This window comes from Lutra lutra, chromosome 13 (assembly GCF_902655055.1).
Source record: "Lutra lutra chromosome 13, mLutLut1.2, whole genome shotgun sequence".
Lineage (NCBI taxonomy): Eukaryota > Metazoa > Chordata > Mammalia > Carnivora > Mustelidae > Lutra > Lutra lutra.
In genome coordinates this window covers 13,223,591-13,249,992 of record NC_062290.1, presented here as the reverse complement: position 1 = coordinate 13,249,992, position 26,402 = coordinate 13,223,591, and positions in this window count along the sequence as shown.

Below are 26,402 nucleotides of genomic sequence, written 5' to 3'. Positions count from 1 at the left end.
CAATTAATATCTTGACATAATGTGAACTGTGACACGGAATTATTGACTCATTTCTGTGTGCTTTAGATCATGACCTGAAAGCATCTGAAAGCAGAATAGCTTTACTTTGCTTGCACTGTTTGTGTGACAAAGGGCATTTCTAACAAGGGGTAGCAGTTTTCAAATGCCTTGTGTCAAAAGTCATGGAGGCTGCTTGGTCTGAATCTCAGTATGCCCACTTGTGAGTCTGGGCATGTTAAACTTCTCCAGACTTCAGTGTACTCATCCATAAACAGTTTTGTTAAGGGCATTCAGTAAAATACTATGTGTAGAGTTTGATGCCCGAAGCCTGGCATTTAGTAGACATCTAGTGAGTGTAAACACTATCATTCATTATAGATGTTTGCAAGAACCTGTGCATTTTTCAGTATCCAGAAACTAAGAAGAACTTGAAATACTGACTCTCAGCTCATGTATCACAGTGGTTCTTAAAAAAAAGTTATACAAGTCTTAAAAATTAATAGGTTATACTTTAATACCATTCAGATATGTAAATCATATAGATCAGTAGAAATGCAATAATAGTGTGGTAATAGCAATAAACATGATAGTAGCTAAAATGGACTGGAAGCTTATTTTGTGCATGGAGAGCACTATCTCATTTAATTTTTGCAAAACATCTGTGCTTTTATTATTCCCATTTTATGGATGTGGATACCGAGGCATAGAGATTAAATTAATTGCTGAAAGTCATGTAATTAGTAAGTAGAAGATCAGGACTAGAAACTTTCCTGTCTTGATCCCAAACTGAAAATTTATCTTGATCCAAAGCCCAAGGTCTTCTATGACCAGTATCATTTTTAGGCCTGTGAAAATGGGCCCTTGAGCTGCATCCTACACTTAAAAAGGATCTATTCTGACCTTTCTATGGCTGTGTCCTTTCCCAAGAGGCAAGAGCCTGAGGAGCCCAGGGGATGTGTTGACCTACACACAGCCCGTGACCCCTTCTATACCACAATCTGGGTGCTCAGGGCCTTGGAATTCTCTGCACTAAAAGTTCTCAGCAAGCTTCCCATTCTTGCTTAGACCTATCCCCACTGTGTCCTCCTGAGAATGGACCGTTTGTGGTATACGCACCCCAAGTGTAGTGTGAGAGGGAGTGTCCATAGCTGGACATATGGGGCACCTTGAGGTATGGGAATGAAATCAGGGGTGATGAGGGAAGGAGTCTGCATAAACATAGACAGGATGCTGCCTGGCTTTCCTGGGAATGGCTGTGATGTTCTGCCCTAGAACCTCAAGGAGTTGAAGCACCCTAAATCTGAATCTGGTCCTTCTGATCAGAGCAAAGACATTGTTCTCAAGGCGGGAGATACAACAAATTTTATTTGACAGTTTATTGTCTTGATTTATAATTTTAATATATTTAGGTTTTGAGTTATAAGAGGTGCTTTAAACCAACCCCACCTCTTCTCCCCTCTAATTTTAATGTCTGGGTTATTTGGAGATCTATCTCCAATGATTACTTTTTTCCCTTGAATGTGGGCCACACTTTTCAGATTTTTGATAAAACTAGTAATTATGGATTGTATCCAGCACTTTGCAATTATATATTGTAGAGACTCTACATTTTGTTATATTTCATTGCAGTTTTTTCCCCATATTATTCCAGTAGGCAATTAAATGGACTGAACTCAGACGTTGAATTCAAATCCCTTTTGTAGACAGAAACAAAAATCTCAGGTCCATTTTATTAGCCTTAGCTGAGCTGCTTGGAGTCTGCCCCACTTACAAATATTTTATAGGTCAGCCAGAGATTTGGGCAGAATTTTTATACCTAATTTGGGGCTATCCGTCTTCTGGTTCTCTTCTTTCTGGGACTTCTCTCTTCATTTTCTGGTTCCTGTGGTTACCCTGAACTCTATCCTCTATATCAAGCCAGTAAAACGACAGATTTCTATCAGTTTGATGGTGGAAGGGACTCACCTATAAAGTAAAAGCTTAAAAAATCAGGAAATTCAGTGCTGTTCCCATATTCTAAGTGTCTGCCCCCTTCCACTGCCCCAGAATCTACCTTTTTTGGGGGTTACATGAAAACACAATTTTAAAAAAAGATTTTATTTACTTATTTGACAGAGAGAGAGAGATCACAAGTAGGCAGAGAGAGAGGGAGAAGCAGGCTCCCCACTGAACAGAGAGCCCGATGCGGGGCTCAATCCCAGGACCCTGAGATCATGACCTGAGCTGAAGGCAGAGGCTTAACCCACTAAGCCACCCAGGCACCCCACATGTAAACATAATTAAAGAGTTCTTCACTAGTGTATTTCTATTGTTGATTATTTTTGTATATCTTTTTTATTCCTTGGGCATGAATATTGCTTGTTTTCAGATAAGCAGATAGAATTTCACTGTGTTTAAAATTTTCAGTCAAAAGAAAATGTAATATATCATCAAGCCTTGGCTTCTTGAGTTGATATACTTTTTCCCTGTGCTTAACTACAAAATGATTGATTATTACCAAATTATCTATCTTTGGACATTTTAAGTATATGTCTTACTGGTAGTGAGTGGGTCAAAGTCATAGGTAGTGTATGTATTACTTAAAGAAAAAATGTGATTTTCATGAAAATAAGTATCTATTTGTTGAAGACAAAACTTCATTTCCCATTTTCCCACTTTGTCCTACAATAGCACTGACATGTGGGCACTTGAAGTTAAAGGTCTCACAGATCCTACTTGCCTTACTACTTAAATCCAGTAAAAAATGTAGTAGCAATAGTAATTCCAGTTTATAGCCCTGCCTTGATCAAATTTAGCAGTTGTCTTTTAAGCTAGAGCAAGTTCTTTTAGAGCGATCTAAGTAGTTGAGACAAAATATACTAAAGACCAATAACAGAAATTCAATATCCAAGGATCTTGCTAATAAAATATAATCCAAAGAGAAAAAAAAAGATTATTTTTTTCATTCACATGGGCTGCTTCTAAATCTGTTAAGAAGGGCACACACTTGAATAGAAGATGTCTGAACCCTTGTAAAAACTCTGGGTATTTTTCATTTCAAAGAGGGTTTCAAATGCATATGATCCTTTATACCAAAATATACCCATATGAATAATTAATAAAAGGAACTCAACTCTGAAGGCATTACTGCTGGTTTCTAATCAGCCCATAAGGCAGGGCAGATGACTTCTCTGCACTGGAGTCAGAGGCGGTGCATATTTCAGGGAGTATGACTGCATATGGGGATTTTACTATCTCCTGTGTCTAAGTTTGCTTTACTTCTATAATCAGGCTGATGGTTCAGAACAAAGAAAAGGCATTTTGTAACAATAAGCTACTTTTGTTGTGAACACTAATATTTGTCTCCTTTTTCTGCCCCCCAAATATATTTTATTTCTTCATGCAAAATTTCTGTATAGCAATTTCTCTGTAATTAGCCATGGTTAGAAAAATCAGATGATCTGACAATAAGTGTCTCGAGTAGTGGAACATGTTATGTTTGGCCCTGCTTTGATGATTCCTAAAATAATTCAATATCTTATTGTCCTTTGCAGCCATTTCAATTACAAACATCATTCTTTTACTTATATGCTGATTCATAGATTAATTTCTGTAATACTCATTTGTTGAATGTTTTCAGTGTGTAAAATGCCATGTTATGCATATGAATAGAAATGCTGTTAAGTAGAGTGTTATTTAATTGAATAATCTCAAATGAATCATTGTACTTTGAATAAGCTTCTGTGTTTCCCAGATTGTGTTTTTCCCATGTCTCAATATACAGTCTAGAGGAAACTGAGGAATAAGCAAATTATTAACTGTCAGAAATCTGGTAGCAGCTGAAACATAGAGAGACCTAAATTTGGAGACATAAGTCACAGGTTTTTTTTAACTTTTTAATCATGATTTTTTGACAAGATGGAAAACCTAAACAATGGACACTATTGGCCACCTCCCCCTCCACCCCCCAAGTGGCTCAGTCAGTTAAGCAACAGTTCTTGATCTTGGCTCAGGGCATGAGCTCATGGGTCCTGAGATGAGCCCCATTTTGCCCTCCCTGGTCTGTGGGGAATCTGCTTAGAATCTGTACCCACCCCATCTCGGGTGCTTGCATTCTCTCTCTTAAAATAAATAAATAAATCTTTAAAACAAACAAACAAACAAAAACAATGAAATAAACACTGTCTTCTGGAGAAATTTGCTGCTGTCCCGTAAGACTTGGCATGCCCAGTCCTGATGCCTCTATCTCTGATGGAAGGCTGTTGATCTCGAATTATACTCCTCTTGGGAAAGACCCTTCACTCCTCCTATGCTTCTCCTTTCTCATCCCTCTTTTCTTTTCTTTTCTTTTTTTTTTTAACCCCTTAATCTGTGAGTCAGAGACCTAGCACGAAACATACAGAAAGCTCAAGCTGAGTAATTGAAGAGCATTTAATGAGAAGGTGTGGGTAGGGTGTAGGGAAACCAGTAAGTGTCTTTACCGTCTCTAGGACTGAACGGCCAATGGGAGAGAGGATTTACCTGTTACTCAGACAACAAAGTAGCTGTGTAAAGAGGGCCTCCTGACAGAAGCTGTGACCTCCAGAAGAGCAACACAGCGAGACTGTGGCAACCTGGCAGGGAGAGACCCAGGGCAAGGAGTTCCCTGGCCTCTATTCGTACTTTCTCTGGTACTTCCAGTTAGGCAAATTCATCCAGCAGTCAGAGGCAAGGAAGTCTCCAAGGGCTCAGGGTAAGTAAAAAGTGTAAAAAATAGCATACACTGCATTGTATGTTGTCAACTCAGTATCTCTGCCACTTTCTTCTAGATGTGAGGAGTCATGTTTCCCAGAAACCCTGTCACCATTAGGTTCACTTTAGGGTCTGCCAAGGAAAGCCACTCATGGGAGATTAGAAGAAGAGAGAAGAAGGGGGGAAATTATTTTTCTTCAGCAGTGGTGGACAGATGTGTGCCCGAACAAGTGTTCCAAAGCAGTTTCTAGGCAAATCCTTGAGTACCACCCTCTTCATGTTGAAGGCTGAGCCAGTTGGAGTGACTCAGAAGTTGGGGAGATTCATAGCCACTTTTCAACAAAAGGATCATAGATTGAGCTCATGGGTGGCAGTTTTTCTATTCCTTGTTCTCTTAATACTTCCTGTGACCTTGTATGTCTCTACTTACAAATCTGGGAAATGTGCAGTGGCTGCAGTTTTCCCGACTGAATCCTGATTGATACCCAGTACAATCCCTGTCTGCTGAGGTGCCTGAAATTCCCACTTGATTTGAAGAGGGAATGTTGGAAGAAATAGTCAGGTTGGCAGTGATACTAGACTGTGACTCTGAGTCTTAGGAATGGTGGGACAGAAGGAGGCCTGGGAGTACTTGAGGGTGAAGAAAGGGAAGGATGTCTTCAAGAAGGGAAATGGAATCATGCACTGATCTGGGTTCCCTGGAGTAGCTGTGAAGAAGAATCCTTTTGTAACCATGGAGTTGTTGGTACAATGGGTACCTAGTGGTTAAGTGTTGGATTTGGTTTTGTAAACAATAGTCTGCTATTTCAAGCATACTCTTACTGCAATTGTCAGGACTATTAGCCCCTTCAGAACATGACATATGTCTCCTTTGCATACAGTTTAGCTCATGGAGATGCCATGTGGTATAGCTTCAATCATAGTCTAAACCAGTGGTTTTTAACTGGCTATATATTACAATTAACTGAGGAGCTTAAAAATATTACAAATTCCCAGGACTCACCTGAGATCAGTTAAATCAGAATCTCCAGTTATCAGTAATTTTTTTCTGAAGCTGCACAGGAAATAGAAACCACATTGAGAAGTGGTTCTAGAGCCTTGCCACCCGAACACTGATCCACTGATAGCAGCATGGGCATCCAGCCATCCATCTATGTTTCCATCCATCCATCCAACCACCCCTCTAGCCATCTACTCCCCTACCTTGATAGCAGCATGGGCAGCCTCACCCCAGACCTACTGAATAAGAATCTATATTTTAACAAGATTCCCCAGGTGACTTGTGTGTACTTTTAAAGACTGATATGTACTAGTCCCGGCTGTTCTAAACAAGTAATATTTACCTTTGTTCCATCATACCTTCCCATCAGCACTTGCCTTTTTAAAAAAATAGCTTTTGGGGGGCATAACTGATATGTAGTAAGATTGACATATTTAGAGTGTACAATTTGGTGAACTTTGACATATGTATACAAGAGTGGAATCATTATCACAATCAAAAGAGTGAAAGTATCCATCATCACCAAAAGTTTCCTCCCTGTCCTTTGTAATACCTTCTTCCCACTCCTCTCCTCAGTCCTTCCCCTATCCCCATCCCTATGCAACCAGTGATCTACTTTCTGTCACTATAGGTGAGTGCATTTTCTGGAACTTTTTATGCACACAGTCATTTCATATAGAATTTCCTTGGCCTGGCATCTTTCACCCAGCAGAATTACTCTGAGATTCATCTGTGTTGTCATATGTATCCGTGGTCATTCTTTCTCATTTCTGAGTAGTGTTCTATTTCATGAAGTAACTCAATTTATTTATTCATCTGCTGATGGACATTCGGGTTGTTTCTAGTTTTTGCCTTTCACAGATAAGCTGCCAGAACTTTCATGTACAAGTCTTTGTGTGCACAAGTATTTTCATTTTTGGGGGGTCAATACCTAGGGGTAGAATGGTTAGGTTAGGTTATATAGGTTAGATGTGTATTTCACTTTTTGTAGAAATAGTTCTCAGAACAATTTTCTATGGTAGATGTTACTGTTGATCTCATTTTGCAGTGGAAGGGGAGCCCAGAGGGTTTAAGTGATTACATTGCCTACTGTGAGATATTTTCCCACTCTTCATAGTGATACCTCAGTGCTGACAAAAATTCATGTGTTCTTGGTTATTTACATTATAACCATTATTACAGTTTGGGGCTCACAGCTGGCATCTTAGCCAGATCTGATTCAAACCCTTTGGTCCAGAAGAGTCCTTATATATTCAGCAAGCTCCCTTTCCCTCTGGTCATTTTATATATATTGTGAATTAACAGATGACAGTGATTGAAGCCAAATCCCACTATGACCTTGAATCAGGTGAAAGCCCATAACCATATACTACTTCTTGAGCTAACAGGGTTCTATATTTGTAGTGTATTTGTGAAGAATGTAGACATTCTCTAACTCTTACCTTTGTCTAGCATGTAACTCATATCTTAGCACAAAGATTTTGTTCAACCTATAACTAGTAATAATTACCTTCTGAACAGTTTTACCCAATCTTATATGCCAGCCTCACTTAAATTATTTCCTTATCCATAAAAGAACTCTGACTTATTGGGCGCCTGGGTGGCTCAGTGGGTTAAGCCGCTGCCTTTGGCTCAGGTCATGATCTCAGGGTCCTGGGATCGAGTCCCGCATCGGGCTCTCTGCTCAGCGGGGAGCCTGCTTCCCTCTCTCTCTCTCTCTCTCTGCCTGCCTCTCTGTCTACTTGTGATCTCTCTCTGTCAAATAAATAAATAAAAAAAGAGAGGAAAATACTCTTTAAAAAAAAAAAGAACTCTGACTTATTGTATTATGAATCCTATTAATTTAGTCAGTTTGTGATATTTTCTTAGATAAATAAAACAGAATATATGTGAAATATGAATAGGTTGTAAAGTCTAATGAACATTCACAAAACTACTACAAACCTAGCAGCTAGAACCTTTCCAATCCTGTTGCATTTCTGAGTTTGTCTGTCTCCTGCCTGTCTCCACCAGAGGAAAATAGTATATAGAAATTTCTGTTTATTACTATCTTGCTCTTAAAATGTATAATTTTACTTAATGTATATTCTTCCCTACACATTATAGTATTTATCTTAACTGGTTACGAGCTTTAAAAAAATGGTATCATGTAATAATCACCTGAAAATTGCTTTTCTCATTCAAGAGTATACTTCTAAGGTTTGACCACAGTACTGTGCATTGCTTTTCATTTATTTTCTCTTCCTCTAGAATGATCCTTTTATGACAGTCAGTGCTGCTATGAATATTCTTATACAGGTTTACTGTTGCACTGTGTAAGAGATGCTCTTAAGAGATGTGCTTTGGAGGACGCCTGGGTGGCTCAGTCAGTTAAGTGTCTGCCTGTGGCTCATGTCATGATCTCAGGGTCCTGGGGTTGGGTCCTGCATCAGGCTCCCTGCTTGGTGGAGAGCCTGCTTCTCTCTCTCTCCTTCTGCTGCTCCCCCTGCTTGTGTTACTCTTTCTATATGTATCAAATAAAGAAATAAAATCTTAAAAAGAGATGAACTTTGGAGTCTAATTAGTATGTGAACGCTCAACTTTATAAGATTGTTGCCAGTATTTTTTCCAAAGGGGTGTAACCTGTTTACACTCCTACCAGCAGTGTGCAAGAATGGTCCTTACTGAATCTTTAACAACAGCTGGTATTGTCGATCTGGTGGCGAGAAAATTGAATCTCACTGTGATCTTACTTTGTATTGCTCTGCTTATAAGTAAGTGTGGACAGTATTTTATATTTTAATCACTGTGTTCCCTCTTGTGTCAAGTTTCAGATCAAATCCTGCACATATTTAAAGTTTTGAATTGTCTTTTTCTTATTGGTTTTTCAGAGTTCTTTGTCTTGATAGTAATCCTTTGTTGTAGGTACGCACTACAAACTCTTTTTCCCACTGTGACTTGTGTTTGGTTTTCCCCACTTCTTGAAAGGTTTTGAGACAGAAATTCTTATTTTTAGGGTAGTTGAATTTTTCAGCATCTTCCCTTATGGGTAGTGTTTCTTGCTTTGTGTTTAGGAGATCTCTTCCTAGTTACAGTAATAAATATGTTGCATATATTTTACTTCTGTGTTGTCCTCAATACACTGGCAGTTGGTTTTTGTGAATGGTGTGATATAGGCACTCAGTTTCAGGTTTTTTTTGCCTTATGGATAATCCATTGTCTAAACACCGTATGTGTTAAATTTCCATATATGTGTAGGTCTGTTTCTGGAATTTATATGTTCTTTATTTTGTCCTTTTTGGTAATATTTTTCTGGCTTTTAAAAATTATTTGAGGTTTTTATTTGCTCACTACCTTTTCCTATTTAATTTTTTCTCTTACTGGCTTAGAAGTTATATATTTTGGTTTTATTCTTTTTGTGATTACTTCTAAATTTTAATGTGCACTTATTAAGTACCATTACTATCTTAATCATTTTCCTAAATATTACAAGAATGTCAGAGACTTCACTGTCACCAGGATTATGATCCAGTGTTTTAATCCTGTTCTTTAAAAAAAAATAAACAGTCTTGTTAGTTAGAAACAAGTATTTTATGCCAGCCATGTGTGTTTCAAGATAACTACATACTTTCCAATTTCTTTACTCACTATTCTTTCTTTAATCTGAAACTTTCCTTCTGGGGGTGATATACTTCATTCCTGAAGTTTCTTTGGTGAACATCTCTTGACTGCAAATGCTTAATTTTTTTTCTTTTGTTCATCTATTTAGGAATGGTTTTTTGGATTACAGAATTCTAGGTCATCTATTATATTAGCACACTGGAAATATTAATTTTATTGATTTCTGGATTCCATCCTGGCTGTTGGGAAGTCTGATATTAGGCAAATCATCATACTTCATAAAAGATTTCTCTATCAGTCAGTCATTGCTGTGTAACAAATCTAAAACCTGAAAGCTTTCATTTATTTTAATCCGGGTGAGTTAGCTGGGAGTCAAGATGATGTAGGCTGAATTTGGATGGGTAATTGCCTCCAGCTGTAGGTCTGACTGAACTTGGCTTTTCACTGTGGGCTCATGTCAGCTCCATTTTTCATCCTTCTGGGGCCCGAATATTAGTTATTATTACATTAATTCTTTGTGTGTCCAACTTGCACACTGAATCTTCTAGAAGGGAACTGCCAAGTACATGGGTTGGTAGAGTAGTGGAATAGAAACTGTACAAATAGGGATAGAGAAGGACAGAAGAAGACAGATTTCTTTCTTTCTTTTTTTTTTTTTTTTTACAACTGGATACCTGTAACAGCTGCTGCAATTATTTCATAACATCTAGTCTGTGAAGAGGCTGACATGTTCACCTAAGGAATCTTGGCTAAATTAGGGGTCAGCTGACTCCATGTAACACGTCAATTATACCGAGAATTATAACATCATTATACCGAGAATACTGAATTCCACTGTGCTGCTTGAGAAAAGCCTGAAAATGGAGCGCCTGGGTGGCTCAGTGGGTTAAGCCGCTGCCTTCGGCTCAGGTCATGATCTCAGGGTCCTGGGATCGAGTCCCACATCGGGCTCTCTGCTCAGCAAGAAGCCTGCTTCCCCCTCTCTCTCTCTCTGCCTGCCTCTCCGTCTACTTGTGATCTCTCTCTGTCAAATAAATAAATAAAATCTTAAAAAAAAAAAAAAAAAGAAAAGCCTGAAAATGACCTGAAAAGCTTGTAAATGATATTCAGGAACTCTAATCTGCCAGTTTACTTAAGGTTTGACTTTTAACAGACTGATGATCTAGCAGTAGAGAATAAGTTTAGTATAGTAGGTTACAGTGAATATTCTGGCAGAATGTGCAAGGCACAGACCCAAATGACTTTGCATGGGATCATCAAAGTTGGTTATGAGAGAGTGGAAATAAATTGATGATTGGCAGCTAAGAGCATTATATGATTTTTAAGTGATAATGGCATTCTTACTCCGAGATATTTCTATTAGCTACAAATACTTTAAATGTCATTAGACAAAAATCAGCCTTTGACTGGAGTAACATTTCATTCTTTAGTGTTTGTAGCTCTGGCAGCAAATAAACATTTTTCTCACTCATACTACCTAAATGCCAGATGAAAATGAAAACATAATTTGTATAAATATTCAGATCTTGGTAGGATGTCCCAGTCTATTAATTCTAATTTCGGAAATTCATTGTCCTTACAAAACAGGTGTGATAAAAACCACTTGGTTTGCATATAATAGTGGCAAACCATCACCATCAGTGGAACTAATTTAATGTGGCATCATGCAAATGAAACATAAGCATGGTTCCCTAGGGTGAGTTGCCTTCAGAGATGGGCACAACACTGGCAGATGATTCATACCTGCCAACCATGGAAAGGGTGATACTCTGGCCAGGGCCACTGCTATCTCTTTAGTTTAATTTTTTTTTTTTTTTTTTTTTTTTTTTTTTTTTTTTTTTTTTTTGGTAAACAGACAGATGCTCTTCACTGACAGGTTGAAAAATGAGTCATTTCAATTTCATAAATTGGTAAAATATTCAACTAGCCCTTGCATTCTTATTAATACCATAACACTAGTTTGGAATACAGAAATTGTAGAAGCTGGAATTCCAATTAAACTTCTATTAGGGCAGCCTGTGATATTTGGCTGGGAAAGCAGTGTAAGGCATGACCAGTCTTCCAAGTTCAAATTCAGGTCTCTAACACTAAGGTTGCTTTAACTTTTGTCTGTGACATGCTACACAGTAGAGAAAGGTGTTTTCCTTGTATCATTGTTTCTGTAAGTTGAATGATGATAAGTGTATTCTGGGATGCTTATTAAAACTTTAGATTCCTGGGTGCTACCCCAAAGCTTCTGATTCAGTTTATCTATCCTGGAGTAGAATGAAAATCAGCATTTTTAGTAAATACCACAGGGATTCTTTTGAAAGTGGTTATGAGCTCATGTTTTGGTGTACACTTCAATGGACCTTTGTAATAAGGAGTAGAACTGTCTCGTAGAGATAAGGGGTGATGTATCGTAGTATCTTGGTATCTACATGTATCCCCCACCACCTCTTCTGCTCTTTTACATAGAGGACTTGAAGCAGAAGTGTCTTAAGACAAATGTAGATTTAAAAATAACATATTATTAAGAAACAATAAAACAAGGAAGATTTAAAAACACAATTGCAGGAAGGAACTAAGATTGAGAGATTCAGACTATAAAATCTCAATTATTTGCTATAATTAAACTAACAACTTGGTTTAAATTCTCCAGGCAACTGAAACGATAGGAAGATATCATCTATTCTACAGAGAGGGTTTTTGTTTGTTTGTTTGTTTGTTTGTTTGTTTTGGTTACCAAAATGAGGGGGAAATACCTGTGCTTTACCAGAATTTTCTCTGGCATTTCGTTGGCATAGAAGAGCTGTTATGGGTGATATCTTCCATGGCTTTCTTCATTGGTAGGAAGGAGTGGTCTAATTCTCCACTTCACTGTTAATTCCCTATTCATGGAAGATGAGGTATGAGGTGTTAGTGTTGTCTGGTCCACAGTGCCCAGATTTTCTCTTAATTTCCTTCTGAAACTGGAAATCAGTACCCAAGATATTTTCCTCTAACCCTCATGCCTGAATCTTCCCATCATTGGTAGCAGGTACTAAGACCAGTTTACTTTCCTGCCATGGAATTGTGTTATTCCAGCTATTAGAGACCTGCACATGCGCTACCCTCTCTAGGAGGCCCTCTAGCCAGATGATGGTTGTTCCCCTGATTCCATCCAAGATAGAATGTAGTATGGCGTCTGTGCAGTTGAAAAGATGATATGAGCCAGAATCATAACATCTTGTCCATCAATCTCAGATCCCACTCAGTTTTTAGGTCTGGAAGGGAAGAATAAAATTGACATAGGCTTCTGAATTTAGCAGGATGAGAGGAAATCTCAAATCTTAAAAGTTGCTTTAGGCTCTGGGAAGACAGTTTGCATTTTGGAACCATTGCCAGTCTTATGTGGAGGTAAAATGAGTAGCCATCTAGATGTGTAAATTTGTGGAGTAAGAAGCCCCACACTGAAAAAAGCATCACCCCAAGTAATAAGTAATTCAGGCTTGAAATTCCAGTTGTTGAAATTACCAATTCATTCCTTTGTTTGGAACTTTCAGTTCTGTATGGTTCCATCCTAAAACATACAGAACGATTCAGTGTGAGTGCATTCATTAGCTTACCCTTCTTTGCACCAGTAGGACAAGGATTAATTGAGAACCTTGATATCCTAGGGGCAGGAGTCAATTTCAGAGGCATCCTGGGTGTAGAAGAGTGGCAGGAATTAATGATATTTATGTATTTCATAATTTTATCTAAGGCTATTTTTGCCTCCCACATTTGGGTGAAATAAAATGAAACTATATTTTCTCTGTGATGTGCTATGTAATCTGCTCTTAGTATAAGAGAAGAAATCTAGAAACAAAGGAAACCCTTTAATACAGGAGTGTCTGCATTTGGTAAAATCCACACATGTAGTGTGGCTATATTTTAAAAGGACCAGAGGAGATCATAATTAACAGTTGAAGCATGGGAAGGAGCATTCAGGCTGTACAGTGGATCCCAAGGAGAACGTGAATGATTGCCCCCCCACCCCGCCCCACCCAGAGAATCCTTACATTACTTGTACATAGCAAGGTATGAGCCACTGGGACAAGTCACAGCTAGTGGATTTTATCCAGAACACTAGGGAGGGGACATTGTCAGAGGGACTCCTAGTCATTGATCCCTATTTAATATGGTGAGTTTGTGTTAAGATTCCTGGTAGTCCCAAAATTTAATATTCTGGCAAAGTCTGGACAAAATGGAAATGTTATTCCATTTGAAAATGGCCATGGCCTCTTTGTTTCATGAAGTACATCTTAAGAGAACAGTAAGGTGTAATGTCATTGCACATGGAAATAAGCCAAGCTTTCTCAAGATTAACCTAAGGGAATGGTCCAGACTGTAGAAGGAAAGTGTCCAGTGAAGTGACTGATCTTTAGAACATTTCAATTACACTCAAAAAGGAAAATTACATTAGCTTTTCATGGAATGTAAATGGGAAGAATTTGTTTCTTTTTACCTTTTTTAAAAAAAAGATTTATTTATATATTTTAGAGAGGGGGGATGTGGAGGGGCAGAGGAAGGAGAGAGAATCTCAAGCAGACTCCCCACTGCGCACGGAGCCTGATGTGGGGCTCTATCTCACAATCCTGAGATCATGACCTGAGCTGAAACCAAGAGTTGGATGCTTAACCAATGGTGCGGCACAAGTGCCCTTGTTTTATTTTATTTTTAAAAAATATATACCACTGGTATATTTTTAGAAGCTAATTTTAAAGTATCTGGAAAATCTTTATTTTACACAAACATCTTTAAATCCTATTTGTAAGCTAAAATCCAATTTTTCTTTATGAATTACAAAATATATATTCTATTATTATTTGATCAATTCCATTATTATTTTAATCTCCATCAATTTTTCTTTTTTAATATCAGTAGATGGCATAGCACTTAGAGTATATACCCTTAGACAATGATACCCATAGATGAAATGGCATAAGTAAAAATTAGATTCTTTAGTTCCCTCCTCAGACATGGTGGAACTCACATTGTACTCTGAACCAAATCCATTCTAACCACTCTGTCGTGTGTTCTTAGACCTCTGCATTCATTACTCTATAGCCCTCTAATCCGGCTTCTGCAAAGAATAGGATCATAGCAATGAGGGGCAAGCTTGGAGAAAGGAATAAAAGAAGGACTGAAACTCCATTAATAGTTCTGAGGTGGGATTTGAGAAGAGTTCCATCGCTGTTGGAATAAAATAGTGGTTGGTAATTCCTAGCCTTCGGGACTTTAAGGTGGGGGTTACCTGTCTCTCATTTTTGAGCATTTTCTTTGAGTGGGGAAAAATTATTAAATCTTTCATATTGGTCCTGTAGTCAACCAATAAAGCTGGCTTTAGGTATTTTTTTTTTTCTGGTGGCTCATAAATTTGGAGAGAAGAATTGGTTCAAAGTGATTGTAGCATATAATCTTTGCTTACAAGTTTGACTCACAGCCAGCCGCAAATTGATGTTACAGATAAAAGGGAATGCAGTTAATAAGAGGTAAGAAGTAGATAACCATCTAGGAGATCATTCTCCTTCCAGGTATACCTGTATGAGTTCTTCTTTTCTTAGAAATACAGTGGATTATGTGTTGGGGCACCTGGGTGGGTGAGTTGGTTGAATGTTGGACTCTTGCTTTCGGCTCAGGTCATGATCTAGGGTGTTAAGATCAAGCCCTTTGTCAGGCTCCATGCTCAGTGGGGAGTCTGCTCGAGATTCTCCCTCTCCTTCTCCCTGTGCCCCTCCCCCTGCCCCTATCTCATATCTTAAAAAAAAGAAAGAAAGAAACAAACAAACAAACAAAGAAATGTGGTGGATTACGTGATGTGCCAACAACAGGGACACAGATATGGAATTGTGAAAATATTATGCCAGTCAAATAAGTATTAATATTGCAGCTTTCTTTGTAACACAAAAAACACAAGATCTTAGTTTCTTGAAAAGACAAGCCCATTCATGGAGGAAATCAGTAAATAAATGAATAAAAGCTATAGCACATTACAGCTGCGTGGGTTCTTAAAGAGTATCTGTCCAGCTATGTCCCCTAGCTATGGAATCACACTTAGGAAAGTTATGACTTGCTCAAGTTTACCTAGCCTGGGGCAGGACTAGAGGGTTAGACTAGAATCTGGGGTTCCTGATTCCTAATTAAATCTTTCCCCCGTTTATTTCTCTACATCATCTGCCCAAAGCAGTGGTTCTCAAACAGAGGCTTTCTAGGTGTTCCCTTGGGCAAATCTTGAGGTATTTTTGGTTGTCACAGTTGGGTGCTTAGCAGGTGGCTGTTACTGGAAACCAGTGGGTAGAAGCCAGGGGTGCTCTTAAACATCATGCAATGTACAGGAAAGTTTCCTCAAGAGAGAATGGTCTGCCCAAGTGCCAATATTGTTGAGTTTGGCAAAGCCTGCTCTACACCGATAATAACAAGTCTCAGGGCCCTGCATTAAACAAACAGAGAATAGAAAACTCTAGATTTAAAGTCAAGCAAATACTTTATAAGGAACTTACCAGAGTATTTTGTTAATTGATAACATGTCGTATTGTCAAAATCTTAGAAAGTTTTAGTCAACAATAAAAAGACAAATGTCAAAATCACATGTACTGCAGAAAAGCCTGACATTTATGTTTGAGCAAAACATGAAGACAAATGAGAAAGAAACAAACTAATGCTGTTATTTCTATACCGTCTATAGAATATGGAATAATCGGGGTGCCTGGGTGGCTCAGTGGGTGAAAGCCTCTGCCTTCAGCTCAGGTCATGATCTCAGGGTCCTGGGATCGAGCCCTGCATCGGGCTCTCTGCGCAGTGGGGAGCCTGCTTCCTCCTCTCTCTCTCTGCCTGCCTCTCTCTGTCTACTTGTGATCTCTGTCAAATAAATAAACAAAATATTAAAAAAAAAAGAACACAGAATAATCTCTCATGGGTTTTCTCATTGTTAGAGTCTTGTAACAACCAACTGAAGAAAGAAGGGGAAGCATTCCTATGAAATATGAACACCGAAGTTCAAAGAGCTCAAAAGAGTGACTCCCGTCACGCAGTATCAGAGCTGACCCCTAAACCCAGGATTTATGTCTCTCATGACAATGTTCTGTCTACTTTTATATGTTGTCTGTACAGCATATTGGTATTTATATGTGTATATTTTAAGAAACCATAGTCTACAACGTGCGAAAGTTCACGCATCTTAACGTGTTTTCAAATAATGTGCACAGAAAACCAGTTTTGCATTGTTTTTCACTAGGAACTGATAATGAAAATAGTAGTAATATTTTATAGGAACTTCTCTGCCTGAAAGTGGATTAATTTCATTTAAAAAAAATTTTAAAAGTCAGACCTTGTCTAAAGCCTCTCTTCTTGGGATCATGAGGTCTGTGTTAAGGTTAGGTGGAGAACACCATGTCCCAAATCCATGGAGAGGGTAACTGTCACAGCTGATGCTCTCAGCAAATTTCTCAGATGCTTTTCACATGGTTTCTTTGCTCATTGACTTCAGCAGTGTTATGGACATATGGTAAAGGTGACAAGACTTCATTAGGATTTGTTGAGTCAAAGGCCACCATCCTTAAGAATGTCAACTCCGGGGGCACCTGGGTGGCTCAGTGGGTTAAGCCGCTGCCTTCGGCTTGGGTCATGATCTCAGGGTCCTGGGATCGAGTCCCACATCGGGCTCTCTGCTCAGCAGGAAGCCTGCTTCCCTCTCTCTCTCTCTCTCTCTCTCTCTCTCTGCCTTCCTCTCCGTCTACTTGTGATCTCTCTCTGTCAAATAAATAAATAAAATCTTAAAAAAAAAAAAGAATGTCAACTCTGTAACTTTGGAACTAAAATGTTCATTGTTTAATTCTTTCTCAGTCTGGGTTTCTGTCCTTTTCTGAGAGATTTCAAAAGAAATAGCATCCCCAAGTGAGTATTTCAGGGACATGACACTTGGTGTTAATGGGGTATTTCTGGTGGGTTCTAAATTTTGCTGTATTGCTTTAATATCTCAAGATAGTTATTTCTTCTGTTTTAAGGAATTGGTAATTTGAAACTTCTTAATTTTGATAATTTTAATACAGGCATTTTTGTAACATGAAAATGCTGTAGAATACATGTCCTATATCACTTCATACACCAGGAACAAAAAAACAAAATCCAATTTTTATAGGAATGAACTTTAAATTGTTTGATTTGGCTTTCTGAAGCCAAATTCTGAGTGTCTTTCTAGTAGGCTGGAAGGTAAAATAATTCATGCTTAAGCCTTTTTTTCTCTTTTTCATTTTTTAATCTGTCCCGTGGCAGAATGAAGGCATCTTTATTTTCTACCTTTACTCCCTCCCAATTCCGTTTCCATTTTGTACCCAATGCTAAAGGTCAAGAAAATTTGTTCTCCTCAATGTTCTAGGGAAGAAGACATTCATACCTGGCTGGTTCTTGGCATCTCAAGGCTCGGAGGCAGGAGTTGGGTTTGGTCAGGGTTTGCTCTCATAGAATGTTCTGAGCTCTCTACATCATTTTACAGTTGTGTCTACTCTTAAGAAAGCTGGCTATGGAAATGCCCTGCAGCAGCGGGTGGGGACTTAAGAGAAAAGTAAGGGTTCTGAGCAGCCATCTCTGGAAGCCCCATGGGTGGGCATAACAAAGCTGGGCAGAACAGTTAGAGATGCAAGAAAATAACCAACCTGTTCAAGATATTGTCCTGGGAGGCTTCTATCCATAGCAACAAATTTGGCTGCTGGGGTTCCATTTACATTTCATTCATATATTCTTAATTTATCCATTTAGGTACTCATTTAATCAAACATTTATCACTGATTGTTGGTGATTCCCAGCCCCACAGTCTCAGGAAATTAGCTGCCCGGTAGTCTCAGAAAAGACTCTCCTGTACAATTCACCCACGACATGAATTCTCCAAAGAGTAGAAAGGTAGGGCTATATTAATACTTTTAGCACTTGTGGAAAGTACTTGAATTGGGACATCTTAGGGTTGCATCCTCACATGTATGCATACGTATACAGAGAATCCATAGAGACCCACAGAAGCATGACTTCTTGCCATGTGAAGACATTGTTCTGTATGGAGGAGTATGGTTGAGGTACTGAAGCTGATTTTATAGTCAGGCATGAAACTTATCATCACTTTGGAGTTATAACTTTGCACAGAACTATGCTGCAAGGCAGGAAGGGTCAATCTGAGACAGTCAAAAATGTTGGACAGGGGTTCCTGGGTGGCTCAGTTGGTTAAGCATCTGACTCTTGGTTTTGGCTCAGGTCATCTCAGGGTTGTAAGATCAAGCCCCACATCAGGCTCCATGCTCAGCAGGAAGTCTGCTGGGGTTTCTGTCTCCCTCTCCCCCTACAAAATAAATAAATATATCTTTTAAAAAGAATGTTGGACAAAAAGATAACAGTTCCAGAGGTAGATGGAGTCAATGCACATTTGAGGACCAAGGATAATATTTTGTGGAATTAATATTTTTACAAGCTATTTCTAAAATGATATATAGATGATATTTTTATCTCTGCATATTATGGGTAAAAATAGAGATAGAAATATAAAGCAGTAAAAAAGCTTGTGTCCATACTCTCTCAATCTTCTGTCCTATTGAAGAAATAAATATCCGTCTTTTCTTTAGCAACAATGATTTGTTTATCATAACATAAGATGGATCAGAAAGCATTAATACCTGGAGAAGTAGCTAAATAAATAAATGGAAAGAAGTTGAAAAAGAGATTTATTTTTGTGAGTTTTGCAGACTGTGATATTAGATCTGGGCAGACATAGGGTGGTGTGGTGTTTGTGGCTTCACATCCTTCCAACAGAGCCATTTTTGTATTTATTAAGAGTGTGGAATGTGGGGTGGGACAATAAAACCCCAAATTCATCACAGCAAGGCTCAACAGGGGAAAAATACGTGTGTAAGAAGCATCAGGAGAAGTCCATTTAGCAACAGGAAGCTAATTGCTTCATTTTTATTCCACGGCAAAATCAAAACCAGGTGGCTGGCAGGCAGCCCACACGTGAAGATGTTTCTTAGAGTTCCTAAGTCATGGGCCATGGATGCTGTCAGATGAAGTTGGAAGGCTGAAACAGCCATCTGGTGGCCGGTCATATTGTTGAACTCCAGAGAGAGTTCAACACAGGGCTCTAACACAGAGCTTTCTAGGTAGATCACCTCCTGGTGATCTGCACATCTTTTATCAAGAATCAATAGAGCCACTAATGCTGGCCAGACAGATAAAGTGCACACACCTCATTACTCATGTAAGGTTGATTCAACATTCTTTGTAGAAGTAGGACTCATCGAGCAGTGTTTCTTAGACTTCAGCAGACATCAAGATCACCGGGAAAGCTTTTCAAAACATGGAGTACTGGGTATCGATTGCAGCCAGAGTTTCTGATATGGGTTAGGTCTGGGGTGTGGTCTGAGAATCTGCATTTCTGGTAAGTTCCCAGGTGATGCTGCTGATCTGGTTTACTATCATCTAGGAAGCCATTGATTATGTTAGGTATAAATAAGACAAGAATAGAGCTATGTTACAATATATTTTTTCCTTTCATGTTTCACCTAAAATTTCTGAGTTTTTATTTCTGATAAAATTATAAGACAGAGTAATGTGTATTAAGCTTTAGTTCTCTTGATCATTGCTTCTAGGTGATACACCTGTCTCCCCCCTGTCACCCTGAGAAGTACAAACAAATTGATGTTCTTATTTAGAATGAATCATTACTTGGTCAGAAAACAAACTTACATCCAGTGTGGGCTGAACTGACCCACAGGCTGGTTTATGAGAAAAATATCAAATCTATTGTGCTCCCACACTAACAAGCATTTAATAAGAAGTAAGGTTTCTTTTCTTTCTTTCTTTTTTTCCTTTTTTTTTTTTTTTTTTTTTGCTTTTCTTTCGAGGGAACTGTATTGACCTACACCTGGTATTCTGTTGTCACCACCATTTTTCAGGGAGTGCACTGACAGAAAAGTAGAGCGGAGGTGGGCTGCAGAGAGATGCAGAAGTTAAAAGAGGTGCTTTGCCATGTATCTAGAAATGCATTTTTTTTTGTTTCACATAAGTTTTTTTTTTTTAATTTTATAAACATATATTTTTATCCCCAGGGGTACAGGTCTGCGAATCGCCAGGTTTACACACTTCACAGCACTCACCATAGCACATACCCTCCCCAATATCCATAACCCCACCCCCCCTCTCCCAATCCCTCTCCCCCCATCAACCCTCAGTTTGTTTTGTGAGATTAAGAGTCACTTATGGTTTGTCTCCCTCCCAATCCCATCTTGTTTCATTTATTCTTCTCCTACCCCCTCAACCCCCCATGTTGCATCTCCTCTCCCTCATATCAGGGAGATCATATGATAGTTGTCTTTCTCCGATTGACTTATTTCGCTAAGCATGATACCCTCTAGTTCCATCCACGTCGTCGCAAATGGCAAGATTTCATTTCTTTTGATGGCTGCATAGTATTCCATTGTGTATATATACCACATCTTCTTTATCCATTCGTCTGTTGATGGACATCTAGGTTCTTTCCATAGTTTGGCTATTGTAGACATTGCTACTATAAACATTCGGGTGCATGTGCCCCTTCGGATCACTACGTTTGTCTCTTTAGGGTAAATACCCAGCAGTGCAATTGCTGGGTCATAGGGTAGTTCTATTTTCAACATTTTGAGGAACCTCCATGCTGTTTTCCAGAGTGGTTGCACCAGCTTTCATTCCCACCAACAGTGTAGGAGGGTTCCCCTTAGAAATGCATTTTTTTTAAAAAAAGATTTTCTGTTTTTTGACAGAGAGAGATACAGTGAGAGAGAAAACACAAGCAGGGGGAGAGGGAGTACAGGCTTCCCACGGAGCAGGGAACCTGATGTGGGGCTCGATCCCAGGACCCTGGGATCATGACCTGAGCAGAAGGCAGACGCTTAATGACTGAGCCACCCAGGCATCCCTGGAAGTGCATGTTATCTCATTTTTAGTAAAAATGATAAAGATAGGCTCTTCATCTACAATTTTAGTCTAACTGACTAAAATAAAAACCAGTTAGGTGTATCAAAAGAAAGAAAAACATTTTTTGTAACATCAGTCTCGAAGAAGAGGAACAATGTATTCATCAGCTTAGGCAAACGGGAAACTTGCTGGTTTAGCAGATGCAATGTCTTTTCCAGTCCGGTGATTTAATGAAAATCTCATCAATGGCTATACCAATTTCCTTCTCCCTTCCATTTTCTTCTCTTTCCTTTCCTACCTATTATTTGCTAGATTTTGATTTGGTTTTAGCACGTGCAAACAATATTCAAGATTGTAGGGGAAAAAGATTCTGTCCTCAAGGAAATACAGGTTGTCTGTTTTTCAGTGTTTAAATTCACTTGTGCTCAAACTATAATATTTTCACCCAGATATTAATATACATTTGTGTGATGATAGATTCTTTTTTAAAAAGTATTTTATTTATTTATTTGACAGAGAGAGATCACAAGTAGGCAGAGAGGCAGGCAGAGAGAGAGGAAGGGAAGCAGGCTCCCTGCTGAGCAGAGAGCCCAATGTGGGGCTAGATCCCAGGACCCTGGGATCAGGGCCTGAGCCGGAAGGCAGAGGCTTTAATCCACTGAGCCACCCAAGCATCCCTGAAAATAGATTCTTTTGAGGAGTGACAGAGTTGCCTTCTACTCTCCGTTATGTTTTGCTTGGCCTGGAAATCCCCTCATCTCATCCTGGGTGCTTCTCCAGCAGCCTCTCTCTGCTAATGTGGTTTCCTGGTATCACTTAGTGGGTTGAAGTATGTGTAGCTTATAGTAGATGAGTCTGGGTGTTCAACACTCAAGGGAAGTGAGCATTCAGGATAAAGAATGTGTACCCTTTTAGCTATTAAACTTTGACATGTGCCCCAAAGGCACGTGGGCATACCTACATGTGTATATATGTACCCATATGTACATATGTGTATGCCAGAGATCTGTATGCAGTTACTACACCCATACAGCTATGGCTCATACTAAGTTATGTTGGTTCATTGGATGGTTTAATGTATGGTTACCAAATTACGTGATTTCCATTGGGGGCATGTTTTTTTGATTATTTCATTGATCTATAAGTCCTAAGGAGCAGAACATGGTTATAGTTTTGGTGAGTCTGTCATTGGGGCCTGCCGAGACCTTATCCACAGTGATATTGGGGAGAGAAGGAACTGGTGAGTAAGTAGGACTAGGGGCCATGCTTTGGCTCCTGACTGTAGCACTGGCCAGTGGGAAGTAGCCAAAGTACAGTACATAGAGAAACATAACGTGTCATTGTTACAAAAAAGTGACACCTGAGGAGTCAGGACCAGCTCCAATACCTGCTGCCCTGTATGAACCCACTCAGCCCAATTCCCAAGGGCAATATGGGATCATTAATAATACACAAATTATGGGGTAGTTGTAAGGGGAAGTGGTAAATGTCAAGTGTTTAGCCCAGTGCCCTTAATAAATATTAGATTGAGGGACTGACTGTCTTTTTATTCATGCCTTGAAATACAAGCCACATATAAGCTTCTGTCCATATTCAAGTGATCCAGTCCCCTGCTGTAGAGATCCTCAAGGCGTGGTCCTCAGTGTTAATGCCATTGTCATAGGTATTTTACCAAAATTGCAAATGGATAAGTTCTATGCAGGCCTACTAGATTAGAAACTCTGAGGTTGGGCCCCACAAACCCTCTAGGGGAGGCTGATGCACATGCAAGTTTAGAACCACTGCTCTAGGAGGACATTGTAGTGTCATTTTCAGCAAAAAGGTGATGCTCAAAGCTGGCAGGTGATAGCACTATGGTTCAGGGGATTGGCACATAGAACAGAGGTTTCCAGACATCAGCTGGAGGTATGGGGGATGGGGACCTTCCAGGAAAGGAGGCTGGGGCAAAAGATAGGAGGATGGTGGGCTCTGTTCTATCCTTCCCTTCCCCATCCCAGCCAAGCCAACAGGCACTGGGGACAGGGTTCTTGTCCTTTGGGGGAATGGGAATACTAATCAACAGAATCCCATCATACATCAGGGCAAGCAGAGGGTAAGGGAGGCTTCCTATTCTGTAAGCATGTAGATAGTCAGGACCCACTTCCTGGAAGAGCCAAATTTGTCCCCAGTCGGGTACGAATAAGGCTCTGGAATTAGGTTGGAACCGATGTTGAAGATAAAAGTCTTCATTCTTCTGGTTAAACAGAGCTTGGCAAGGCAGGGATTGAGGTGCTCGGTATATTAACATGGACTTTTTGGCAATGTGAGGTCAACCTCAGTTCAAACCACCTCTGATCTTCCACTTTGTAGGCCTGTGGCTCTGTGCTCCTGGCTGACACATTCACGGACATCATGGAAAAATACTCTTTACTTTGTGTCAGCATTTTCTTTTTCAGGGGAGCGACAGGCTGTGGCCATGCTGTTTGTGTCTGGTGGCAGTCGCATGAAGCCCCTGGGATTGCCCGCTGATCTAGACACTGTGTCTGAGGGCCCTGGGCTGGAAATCGGGAAGGCGTATTTGTGTGGGTGAACAGCCTTGGCTACAGGTGCTGCTTTCCATGGTGCTCCTTGTAGAAGCCTCAGGGGGAGGAAGTCACAGGATGGTATAACTGGGAGGCCTTCTGAGAAGTCATTTAGTTTTGCCTCCTGTGGAGAGCTCAGGACACAGAAAATAAGGAAAAGAAAGGAAAAGAATCCTGATTCTCTTCCCTCTTGCTGACACATTGTCTATTCCAGTGCTTCCTCCCAGGCTTAGCAGATAGAAGTGAGGGTCAGACAGCCAGTTGGGTTGTTGCTTTTTTCTTGCCTCTCGTCATTTGAGCTCCCATTGTATGGTACTCAACAGCTTGGAAATTTTAGCCCTAATCACTAAGATAATGGATTGAAATTCAGCCTCCCAACCAGAATTACAAACAAAATCAAGTTGAATTGATGAGTCACATTGTTACTGAATGGGAATTATTATTGTTATGAAATAGTGTCATTTATATTGTTATTAAATAGTGTCACATTGTTATTAAATAGAAATTAAACCTTTAGAACATCAATGAGTTCAACAAGTATTTATTAAGTTCCCACTAGGTGGTTCTCAGATGACAACTGGAAGAATCTCTGAAAGACTTATTTAAAATGGTCCCAGGACCCCACACTCAGAATTTTTAATCCATTAGATTAGGAATGAGGTCCAGAAATCCATATTTTTAACTATTGTTCCCAGATCATGCTCATGCTAGTGCTCTACAGAGCAAGTGCTGAGTAGCACTGTTTGGGGGAAAAAGGACAGATATTTTGTGAGTGTTTACTATGTTCTGGTTCTAGACTATAAGCTTTCGGCCAGCAGGAATTCTGAGGTTTTCATTTACCACCAAACCATTCAGTGTCATGGCTTTACATACCTCTTATTTGCCCCAAACTCCAACTCTGTATCTTCAGCTCATACTACAACTCTGAACTCCAGATTGATGATATACCCACTAGCACTCTCACACACGTCTAGTAGACTTCTCCAAGTGAACATGTTGAAACTGAACTTCTAATTTTCCCAAGCCTACATCGACATCTCAGATGACAGCAAGTACATCCATCCAGCTGCTTAAATGAAAAGTCTTAGGCCATCTTTGACTCCTTCCTTTCACTTATACCCCTCATCTAGTCTGTTCGAAATCCTGTTACTTCCGTCTTTATTATTTATTATTTTTTATTATGTTATGTTAGTCATTATACAGTATATCATTAGTATTTGATGTAGTGTTCCATGATGGATTATTTGCGTGTAACACCCAGTGCTCCATGCAATATGTGCCCTCCTTAATAACCATCACCAGGCTAACCCACCCCACCCTCCACCCCTCTAAAACCCTCAGTTTGTTTCCTGGAGCCCATACTCTCTCATGGTTCATCTCCCCCTCTGATTCCCCCCTTCATTTTTCCCTTCCTTCTCCTAATGTCCTCCATGCTATTCCTTATGGTCCACAAATAAGTGAAACCATGATAATTGTCTTTCTCTGCTCGATTTATTTCACTTAGTATAATCACCTCCAGTCCCATCCATGTTGATGCAAAAGTTGGGTATTCATCCTTTCTGATGGCTGAGTAATATTCCATTGTGTATATGGACCACATCTTCTATAACCACTCATCTGTTGAAGGGCATCTTGACTCTTTCCACAGTTTAACTATTGTGGACATTGCTACTATGAGCCTTGGGTTGCATGTGGCCCTTCTTTTCAGTACATCTGTATCTTTGGGATAAATACCCAGTAATGCCAGGTCATAGGGTAGCTCTATTTTTAACTTTTTGGGTATCCTCCACACTGTTTTCCAAAGTGGCTGCACCAACTTGCATTCCCACCAATAGTGTAGGAAGGTTCCCCTTTCTCCACAACCTCTCTAACATTTGTTGTTTCTTGCCTTGTCAATTTTTGCCATTCTGACTGGTGTAAGGTGGTATCTCAGTATGATTTTGATTTGAATTTCCCTGATGGCTAGTGAATATGCACCTTTATTCACGTGTCTGTTAGCCATTTGTATGTCTTCTTTGGAGAAGTGTCTGTTCATCTTTTTAACTTATTTGTTTTTTGGGTATTGAGTTTGAGAAATTCTTTATAGATCTTGTATATCAGCCCTTTATCTGTAATGTCATTTCCAAATATCTTCTCCCATTCTGTGGGTTGCCTCTTTGTTTTGTTGACTGTTTCCTTTGCTGTGCAGAAACTTTTTATCTTGATGAAGTCCCAAAAGTTCATTTTCACTTTTGTTTCCCTTATCTTTGGAGACTTTGTTTTGAACAAAGTTGCTGTGACCAATGTCGAAGCGGTTACTGCTCATGTTCTCCTCTAGGATTTTGATGAATTCCTGTCTCATGTTGAGTCTTTCATACATTTAAAATTTATCTTTGTGTATGGTATAAAAGAATAGTTGAGTTTCATTCTTCTGTATATAGCTGTCCAATTTCCTCAGCACCATTTATTGAAGAGACTGTCTTGTTTCCACTGGATATTCTTTCCTGCTTTGTCGAAGATTAGTTGACACTAGAGCTTAGGGTCCATATCTGGGTGCTCTATTCTGTTCCATTGACCTACATGTCTTTTTTTGTGCCAGTACCATGCTGTCTTGACGATTA